Raw genomic sequence first — 10,022 nt, forward strand, 5'->3', positions numbered from 1 at the left:
AGAGAGACCTCCTCTCTTTCTCTCTCTCTCTCTCTCAACCCAAGTGACTTTTTGTGCTGTAGTACAACATTTACAACATACAGTAATATCACATTTGGAGTACAATACTTAATGTGAGGGTGACATTTAAAAAATGGAATGCAAAGATATATTACCAAAAGTAACCAACTGTATTGTTTCAAATACCCACATTAAGGAGTGTGACATTAATATTGATGTTAGGAAGGATACCATCAAATAATATTTAAAATATTTTATTAATGATAATTTGATAATATATTAATATTCATTAATACATCGATATCATTCATGTTTCACTTTCCTCCTACAAAACACCTTATGCCACAAAAACCTTACAGCTAAAGTGCTAACCAGCATTATGAGCAACACAATGGCCAGTAGTGTGGCTATGACGTCAACAGAGTGGTAGGTGAACCAGGACATCTTATAGGACTCTGTCCTCAGATGTACCGCTCCTTTGTTCCTCATGACAAACTCAATCCAGAACATGGCGCGGTCCAGTGGTTTCATGGGCTGGTCCCTGTGCAGCCTGGATAGCCTCTGCATGTTCTCCCTGTAGGTCGGCTCATAGAGAACAGCCTTCACTGCCTCCAGGAAGATGTCTCTGTCTACGGTGGCGATGTCCACTATCTTAGCCACTCCCTTAGCCCTCATCCTATTGAGGTTATCATGCTGGTCGAAGACCAACGGGAGGCCAACAATAGGGACACCATGGTAGATGGCCTCCTGGACTCCATTGGTTCCGCCGTGGGCAACAAAGGCTCGGGTCTTGGGATGTCCAAGGAGGTCGTTCTGGGGGAGCCAATCCACTAGTAAGGTGTTGTTGCCCACGGAGGTGGGCCTCTTCCCAGTGTGCCTCCAGACGATCCTCTGAGGCAGTTTGGCGAAAGCAGCTGCAATGTCCTCAGCGATGTCCTCAGGTAGTTGTCCCACCAAGGTCCCCAGGGACATCATGATGACCCCATGGTCCCCAGACTTCTGGACAAAGTCCTCCATGTCCTGGGGAAGCGGCTTCGAGGGCTTGCACTGGAAACCGCCCATGTAGACCACGTTTGGCATGGTAGGCCGCGGAAACTCAAAGGTAAAGTCATTCCTCATGAGCCATATGTCTGCTGCCTGGAACAATGACATGTAGTGAACGTCAGGGCCGAAGTAACGATGGACGAACGGAATGTAGTTAGGGTCTATGACGTATGCAAATTGAAACCTTGTAAAAAGATAAAACAGAACATTTATGACTCTCTCTTGAAAAGTCATTTTGTCTGTCAACAGTGCTCCTGGCAATGGGACATATGAGAGAGGCGAGGGGGCGATGGTAAAGTGACCCTCGCCCAGGACTGTCCATCGGACATTAAAGACAAGAGGAAGACCAATGCGATGAGCCAGAAACACGCCCCCACCAATGGCAGGATCCGTCAAAACCAGGTCATAGTTTGCATCGCGAAGCAATTGCATTAGTTCGGCATCTTCGAATATCGTAGTCATCATTACAACCAAATCCTTGTGTAACTCATAGATCTGCTTCGCCACCTCAAGCTCCAGACTCATACGAGACCAGAAACTTCCACCCTCCCTTTGGATCTGCAATTGTCTGGTCACAAACAAACTAAAGACCTCCTCAACAATTCCACCACCAGATACTGGGATGGTAATGCATGAGTAGTGAGGGGATTTCTCCTTGATGTACCAGTTGGTGGTTGGACGAATCACTGTGATGCTATGGCCTCTGGAGTGCAGCTCTTCGATGAGGACTTTCATATTCACCCAGTGGCTTCCATCCAATGGGAAGACCAGCACGTTCCCCCCATAGACAGTGGTGAGAGAGAAGAGCAGAACAGCAACCGTGACCAGGGCTGGTTGATGCATCCCTTAGGTGAATCCTTTGATAAAAGATACAAAGGAAGAATAGTTAGTTACAGAGCAACTCCATCTCTTATTTCCTAATAAATAGGTTTTAATTACATTAACATTTTAGTCACATAGCACTCTTATTCAGAGTGACTTACAAGTAGTGCATTAGTGCATTCAATTAGTGCGTTCTGCTCGCGGAACCCCCCCTCCCAACAGCCAGTGAAAGTGCAGGGCGCCAAATTCATAACAACAACAATCTCATAATTAAAATTCCTCAAGCATATGTTACGCCCCTGAAAACAGGGGAGAAATTATCACGAGAGTGATACGGTGTTGTTTTCTCAATTCAACTTTTAGTTCAATAATTTTACAAAAGTAACACATTACAAAACAACAGAAAAAACATTATACAAATAACACAGCAAAATATCTTATTAATAACGCACATGTTCATTCACAATCGACATAAAATGTCAGCTACTCTCAGTAAGATGCTATTCTTCACTACAACCGAGCAGGGCTCATATTACTCTCTGCAAACTTAACTCTAACTTCCTCAAGATGTTACTAAGACACACCTTAAACAATCTTAACATGTTAGCGAGTTATTACATTTAAATTACTCGTTTTTTATCATCAATAACGTACCTGAAAACAGGGGAGAAATAATCACGAGAGTGATACTAGTTCAATGAGAAAAGACCGCGATTTACCTTAGGAATATGGGTGGAGACCAGAGCAATCGATCTCAGGCTCATAGATTAAGAGCATTTCGTAGATCACAGATTAACACTTTTAGGCACCACAAAATAAAGTAATCAATATAATGTTTACACATTACTCTCACATTTTGTACCCTTTGTACGCTTGACGGATTTTAACTTTAACACAATTATGAATGTTTTCAATCTCTATCAACTAATACTGAATGCATGATCTTTTTAACCTTAGATGTTTTAAGATCCTCACATACAATGAACTTACTAATACTTTTTAATGTATAACAGGCTATGAATATTTCCTTTAACCTGTCACACATACAAGTATTTTACACCATTTTTAAAGATACAATTTTCGTTAATCCAGCCACAGTGTCTGATTTCAAACAGGATTTACAGCGAAAGCACCACAAATGATTATGTTAGGTCACCACCAACTCACAGAAAAACAGCAATTTTTCCAGCCAAATAAAGGAGTCACAAAAAGCAGAAATAGAGATAAAATGAATCACTAACCTTTGATGATCTTCATCAGATAACACTCATATGACTTAATGTTACACAATACATGTATGTTTTGTTTGATAAAGTTCATATTTATATAAAAAAAATCTGAGTTTACATTGGCGCGTTACGTTCAGTAGTTCTAAAACATGCGGTGATTGTGCAGAGAGCCACATCAATTTACAGAAATACTCATAATTAACATTGATATACGACTATTATACACGGAACTTTAGATAAACATCTCCTTAATGCAACCGCTGTATCAGAAAGCAAACCATGCAATAATCCGAGTACAGCCTTTAGACAACAAAGCAGCCAAAAAGATACCCGCCATATTGGGTAGTCAACATTTCTCAGAAATAGCATTTTAAATATTCACTTACCTTTGATTATCTTCATCAGAATGCACTCCCAGGAATCCCAGTTCCACCATAAATGTTTGATTTGTTTGATAATGTCTATCAGTTATGTCCAAATATCTTCTTATTTTAGGGCGTTTGATAAACAAATCCAAAAAGCGCATTCAGGTCGCGCCGAACGTAGGACAAAAAGTTCAAAAAGTTCCCTTACAGCCCGTAGAAACATGCCAAACTAAGTATGGAATCAATCTTTAGGAAGTTTTTATTCATTAATGTTTCAACAGGACAATTCCTTTATCTGTACAAATGAAGTGGAACATAGCTACCTTTCACACGAGCATGCCAGACCGAGGCTGTGGCACTCTGCCGGACCACTCACTCAAATAGCCCTTGTGAGCCCCTCCTTCAGAGTAGAATCCTCAAAACAGGTTCTAAATACTGTTGACATCTAGTGTAAGCCTTGGGAAGTGCAATATAACTAATATCACCCTGTATCTTCAATGGGGGCTGAGTTAAAAACTACAAACCTCAGATTTCCCACTTCCTGGTTCTCAGGTTTTTGCCTGCCATATGAGTTCTGTTATACTCACAGACATCATTCAAACAGTGTTAGAAAGCACGTCAGAGTGCTTTCTATCCAATACGGATAATAATAATAATATGCATACTGTATATTCGCATCTGGGACAGAGTAGGAGGCAGTTCACTCTGGGCACGCTATTCATCCAAAAGTGAAAATGCTGCCCCCTATCCCAAATAGGTTTTAAGATAGCTGGATGAGACAACCACATATCACAGTTGTAGAAAGTACTTTTTCAGTCAATAAAGTAGTTGTTGTCAGTTCTAGTGCTAGTGCTAGTAGAAGAATACACATTTTCTATGTTGATCAATAATTTAATGTGTTATTCATATGTTAATCATGTACAGTGCCTTCAGAAAGTATTCACACCCCTTTACTTTTTTTAGATTTTGTTGCGTTACAACCTGAATTTAAAATGAATTAAATTGAGATTTTGTGTCACTGTCCTGCACACAATACCCCATAATGTCAAAGTGCAATTATGTTTTTAGACATTTTTACAAATTCAGAAAACATTTTAAGCTTAAATGTCTTAAGTCAATAAGTGTTCAACCCCTTTGTCTAAATAAGTTCAGGGGTAAAGATGAGCATAATGACAAGTTAAATCAGAAGATGTATAGACTCACTCTGTGTGCAATAAGGGTTTAACATATTTTTTTATGACTATCTCATCTCTGTACCCCACACATAAAATTATCTGTAAGGTCCCTTAGTCGAGCAGTGAATTTCAAACACAGATTCAACCATGAAGACCAGGGAGGTTTTCCAATGCCTCGCATGGAAGGGACTTGAAAATGGCTGTCTAGCAATGATCAACAACCAACGTGACAGAGCTTGAAGAATTGAAAAAAGAATAATGTGCAAACATTGTACAATCCAGGTGTGCAAAGCTCTTAGAGGCTTACCCAGAAAGACTCACAGCTGTAATCGTTGCCAAAGGTGATTCACACTCAGGGGTGTGAATACTTATGTAAATTGTATATTTCTTTATTTTATTTTAAATAAATGTGTAAAAATGTCTAAAAACATGTTTTAATTTTGTCATTATGGGCTATTGTGTGTAGATGGGTGAGAAAGAAAATATATTTCATAAATTTTGAATTCAGACTGTAACAACAAAATGTTAGGGGTATGAATACTTTCTGAAGGCGCTGTACAGTATATACATATGAAGTGGGTAAAATAGTATGCAGACATTATTAAAGTGACCATTGTTTAATGTCTATGTACATAGCGCAGCAGTCTCTAAGGTGTGGGGTAGCAGTACCAGGTGGTAGCTGGCTATTAACAGTGACTAAGGTCCAGGGCAGAGTACTGGGCAGATGCCGGCTAATGGTGACTATTTAACAGTCTGATGGCTTGGAGATAGAAATTGTTTTTAATTTTCTTGGTCCCGGCTTTAATGCACCTGTACTGTCTCGGGATGAACAGGTCATGGCTGAGGTCCTTGATGATCTTCTTGGCCTTCCTGTGACACAGCAGTGTGCCCCCAATAATGCGTTCGGCTGACCGCACCACCCTCTTGAGAGCTCTGCGGTATAGGATGGTGAAATTACTGTAACAGGCGGTGATACAGTCCAGCAGGATGCTCTCAATGGTGCATCTGTAGAAGTTTGTAATAGAATTAGGGGCCAAGCTGAATTTCTTCACCACACTGTCTGTAAGAATGGACCATTTCAGATTGTCAGTGATGTGCATGCCGAGGAACATGAAGCTTTTCACCCTCTCCACTACGGGTCCTGTTGATGTGGATGGGAGTGTGCTCCCTCTGCTGTCTCCTGAAGTCCACGATCAGCTCCTTCGTTTTGTTGACATTGAAGGAGGTGTTATTTGTCTGGCACCACTCCACCATGGTCTTAACCTCTTCCCTGTAGGCTGTCTTGTCGTTACAGTAAATGCAGCCTCAAGATATGCGTATTCCAGTTTGCACAAAGTCCAGTGTAGTTCCTTGTGAGCCGTCACAGTGTCGGCTTGGGGGGAATATACACGCCGTGACGATGACCGAAGAAATGATCTCAGAAGGTAATGCAGTCAGCATTTGATAGTGATGTATTCCAGATTGGGAGAACAAATGGACTTGAGTTCCTCTACTGCACGTTACCACAATCACACCATGAGCAGTGAATCATGAAACATACACCTCCACCTTTCTTTTTCCCAGAGAGTTCTTTCTTCACATATCACAGTCCTAGTAAGTAAAAATGTCCTCAATAAAGTAGCTTTCAGCAAAGTCAGAGCTAGTAAGGGGGAAAGAGTCAGTGCGAGTGTTAGTTAATGAAAGACCATTTTTGACCAAAAAAATGTACACAATAAAAATCTTTACACTTACTGTAAATAAGTAGTCAATGTTCAATTGAAAACGTAGAGGCACTGTGTAATGCTATGAACTCTTCCAATGCTGTCACAATTCTCCCAGTCATTGTCAAGCCTTCAGGCACATTACTTCTAAAGTTGGTAAAGCTTGCTTGTTACGTGACACAATTGTTTCCACTGGCAAAGCCCAGATGCACCACAAAATATGTATAGGATGGGAGCTACTCTGACAACGTCTCTATAAAAACAAATATTTTATTTACATACCTTACAAAAAGCTTTGTTAGACCTCAATGAAAATATTCAATGAAAGAAGTTAATCTAATTTGAATGGTGATGCCGAGTTTTATAACAACACATGTTTGTGGAGGATGCTTCTTGAGATGTTAGACAGTTATGTTGTGTAAGGCTATTGAATCTAGTAAAGTTTATAGTTCTTCTATATAAGTTTATAGGTATTCTATAATTCTCGGTAAAAAAATAGATCGATATGAGTTCCAATGGGTTAATCTGAGAACGTTGTAGGTCTGATGATGCCATGTTTTCAACACCAGATACTGAGATCAGAAACTGTTTCAACAACAGGTTTAACTATTCCGATATTCCACTACTTTAACTGTTACTTTAAACTAGATTTTATTCACATACACACTTACCCCCCCCAAAAAACAGTCTGCAAGTAGCCTTAAATCCAAGGTGATGTTTGGCCAACCCCCCCTGAACAGCAGTTTGCAAACAGTGAAAGTAGTCCTATGGCTGTGGCTTTGAGCTGGAGTAACCTAATTTATGCTGCCACAACTAATCTGTGTTCTCTTGTTCAAAGTTCACAAGTTCTGACATGCAGCGTAATAACACCCCTGTAATTGCGTAAGGCTTTTTAATGTGTTGGATTCCTGTTATGTATTAGGAAATGGTCATTAGTTCAACATTGTTATAGTGAACTGAAATGGAAAGTTAAATGGAAACTAATCATGAAAAACTGTTTAGTAAACTGAAATAAAATAATTAACAAATCTGTTTGAAAAACTAAAATTGGAGTTGGTCCAGGGAGTGGGTCCAAGGCTGGTCATGTGTGTCAATCTCCTAAGTACTCTATGCAGCCTACTGCAAATTTGGTTTGATATCCATGTCATTTGAATACAGTCAGAGGTGATACTATAAGTATTATGGGCCATAATTCATGGATAATACGGTTTATTTTCAACACACCTTAGCAATGTTTCACAGTGTCTTTATATAAATGACTGCCTGTCTGTGCTCCCACTTCTTATTCTGAAAAGTGTGGAAGCATCTACCTGTGAAGGGGAGTCTACATGGTAGTAGTAGTAGTAGTTTAAATGCTATGAGGTTTTTAGTGTTAATTCTTAGATTTTATTTGACCATGGGAAAAATAGCTACAGTACTGCAGGGAAACAACATGCACGTTTTCTTGAACTGAGCCGTAAATATTACTTGTCAGACTTGGCCACAGGGGGGCAGTCCTCTCAATCAAAAGAATACAGGCTACTTAAAAGCCTTCACCAGAGTTATTCTGCATAATGGTGGTTCCATGAGGACACACTACCTGCACTATTCCCACACAACACCGACAGATGCAACTGCAACAGATGGTATCAATTTACACCCCCAATAGGGTTGTTGTGCAAACTACTTTCATATTTCACAGGGAGTTTCCAGGATTGTGTTGCAGATTTGTCAGACAGTGATGTGGTAATATACTGTACATCGTTGACATGATATGAAAGCACGGAATTAACTGAGTTTTGGTGCCAGTCACTGTTCTTCTTATTCCTTTTTTGGAAGAAAGATATTTATTGTTTGAACTGCACCTGTTTGCTTATATATTTGTAAATCTTTGTCTGTGTCTGTTTGTGCGTGGGTGGGAATTACAGGGAGAATTTACGTTGGCATTTAGGGGAACTAATGACAAAGGTTAGGATAATTTACGTAGCAGATTAGGTGAAATGGGTTCATTTTAGAATAAGGGGCAAGGTTAGCTAAAATGCTCCAGTTGTCCCTGACACGCAACCATTGGATTGCTAGACGATCACTGATTGCGCTTACCCAGCCTCCCCGACCAACCTCCCTACTTTTGTTTCTGTCTAAAGTAAGTAGACCAAGTAGGTTTCATACGTCTTGGAGGTGCTCAGAAATTCATAAAGTATGTTTCGTTTGACTCTTTGGGCAGTGACCTACACCTGCATGCTGGTGTGTGTGACCTCATAAATGAATGCCTTGAGTAACCACAGCCCCTCCGTGATGTTGTCTCATCTTCCATTCAGTTGTTCTTCAAAAGTATGACTGTGAGACAAAGCCATTCATAATCTTTTGTGTGGCATATAACGTTAAAAATAATATCTCTCTCCAACTCACAATAACAGTTCCTGTTGGAAAAATGTACTTTCATGTTGAACATGGATGTGACTCGCATAGGTGTATTTTTGGTGCCGCTATTCCCCCTGATAGTTTCTCTTTATTCTGCTGCACTAAACCCTCCTGGTTCATATGACCACTGACACTATGTCATAGTCTTTGTATTGTGAAAATGTATGTCAGCGGCCACTGTATCATTTAACAATATAGAGAACATGAATATTTAATATTGTCAATAGACTATACTCTACACAGTCGTCAAATGACTGTCATGAAATAAGCCTCCATACTGTAAATATGATGTTGCAGATTATCCATAGAGATTTGCATACTTAGGGTAGATTGATACATGTGAGAGGAGGAGGCATCATGTTATATACAGTGCTTCAGTGACCTCAGTACCTCAGCTGCTTAGCAAATACATACAGTAGCTGATCACTATTACAGGTTTTTTCATATAAAAACAACATTAATACTTCACTCAGATATGCTATTATACTTACCATGGTTTCTATGGCATTACAGGGTCCGATACCTGTAGCTGGCTGGGTGCACACACACACTCAGATGTCACTGGGGAACTTCACACACTAGTGAGGGCCTCAGTGATTAGAGGTCAGGGCAGTGAAAAGGGTAGAAAAAAGGGTGCTTTGAAAAAGGAGCATTGTGCACTTCATAGATATTGAGTTACACAGGCTCATTATAAAGTGGTAGCAGATAAAAGTGTGTCCCTTATCTACAACTGATCATCCAGGTTAACAAGAGTAATAAAGAACTTAGATAGACAATGGAAAGATTATTCTTATTTTGCGGGTTGGTCAATTTGGGGCAGGTGACAGTAGCCATAGATGGTATTATAACTGACATGACACCTGATCTTAACTCTATGCGTACCACAATAATCCAGAAAAACAGGACAATACAATGCTTTTCATGACATCAATTGTACTGCCTGCCTACGCTGTCAAGGGCTTCACTGTTGTCATTGCAAACTAATGTGTTTGCAGAAACGTTTGAGACGTTATTTAGACATCTCTCTCTCTCTCTCTCTCTCTCTCTCTCTCGCACGCACACACACACACACACACACACACACACACTCACACATCTGAGACTACTGTATTTGGGCCTCTCTTCAGTTTCTGCCTCCCTATTATTTTCAGTCCCTGATTATTCTTCCATAGATTTTCCATGTAGCCTTGTGTCACCACTATGACAGCATATAAAGTACCCGTCAAACGTTTGTACACACCCAGTCATTCAAGGGCTTTTCTTTAGTTTAACTTTTTTCTACATTGT

At 40.0% G+C, this 10,022-nt stretch overlaps 1 pseudogene; it reads right to left on the reverse strand.

The window, feature by feature from the left end:
- Positions 1-238: 238 nt before the first annotated feature.
- LOC116367415 (UDP-glucuronosyltransferase 2A2 pseudogene) lies at positions 239-7,149 on the reverse strand (annotated as a pseudogene).
- Between the last annotated feature and the right edge of the window lie 2,873 nt (positions 7,150-10,022).

This window comes from Oncorhynchus kisutch, linkage group LG3 (assembly GCF_002021735.2).
Source record: "Oncorhynchus kisutch isolate 150728-3 linkage group LG3, Okis_V2, whole genome shotgun sequence".
Classification (NCBI taxonomy): Eukaryota; Metazoa; Chordata; class Actinopteri; order Salmoniformes; family Salmonidae; genus Oncorhynchus; species Oncorhynchus kisutch.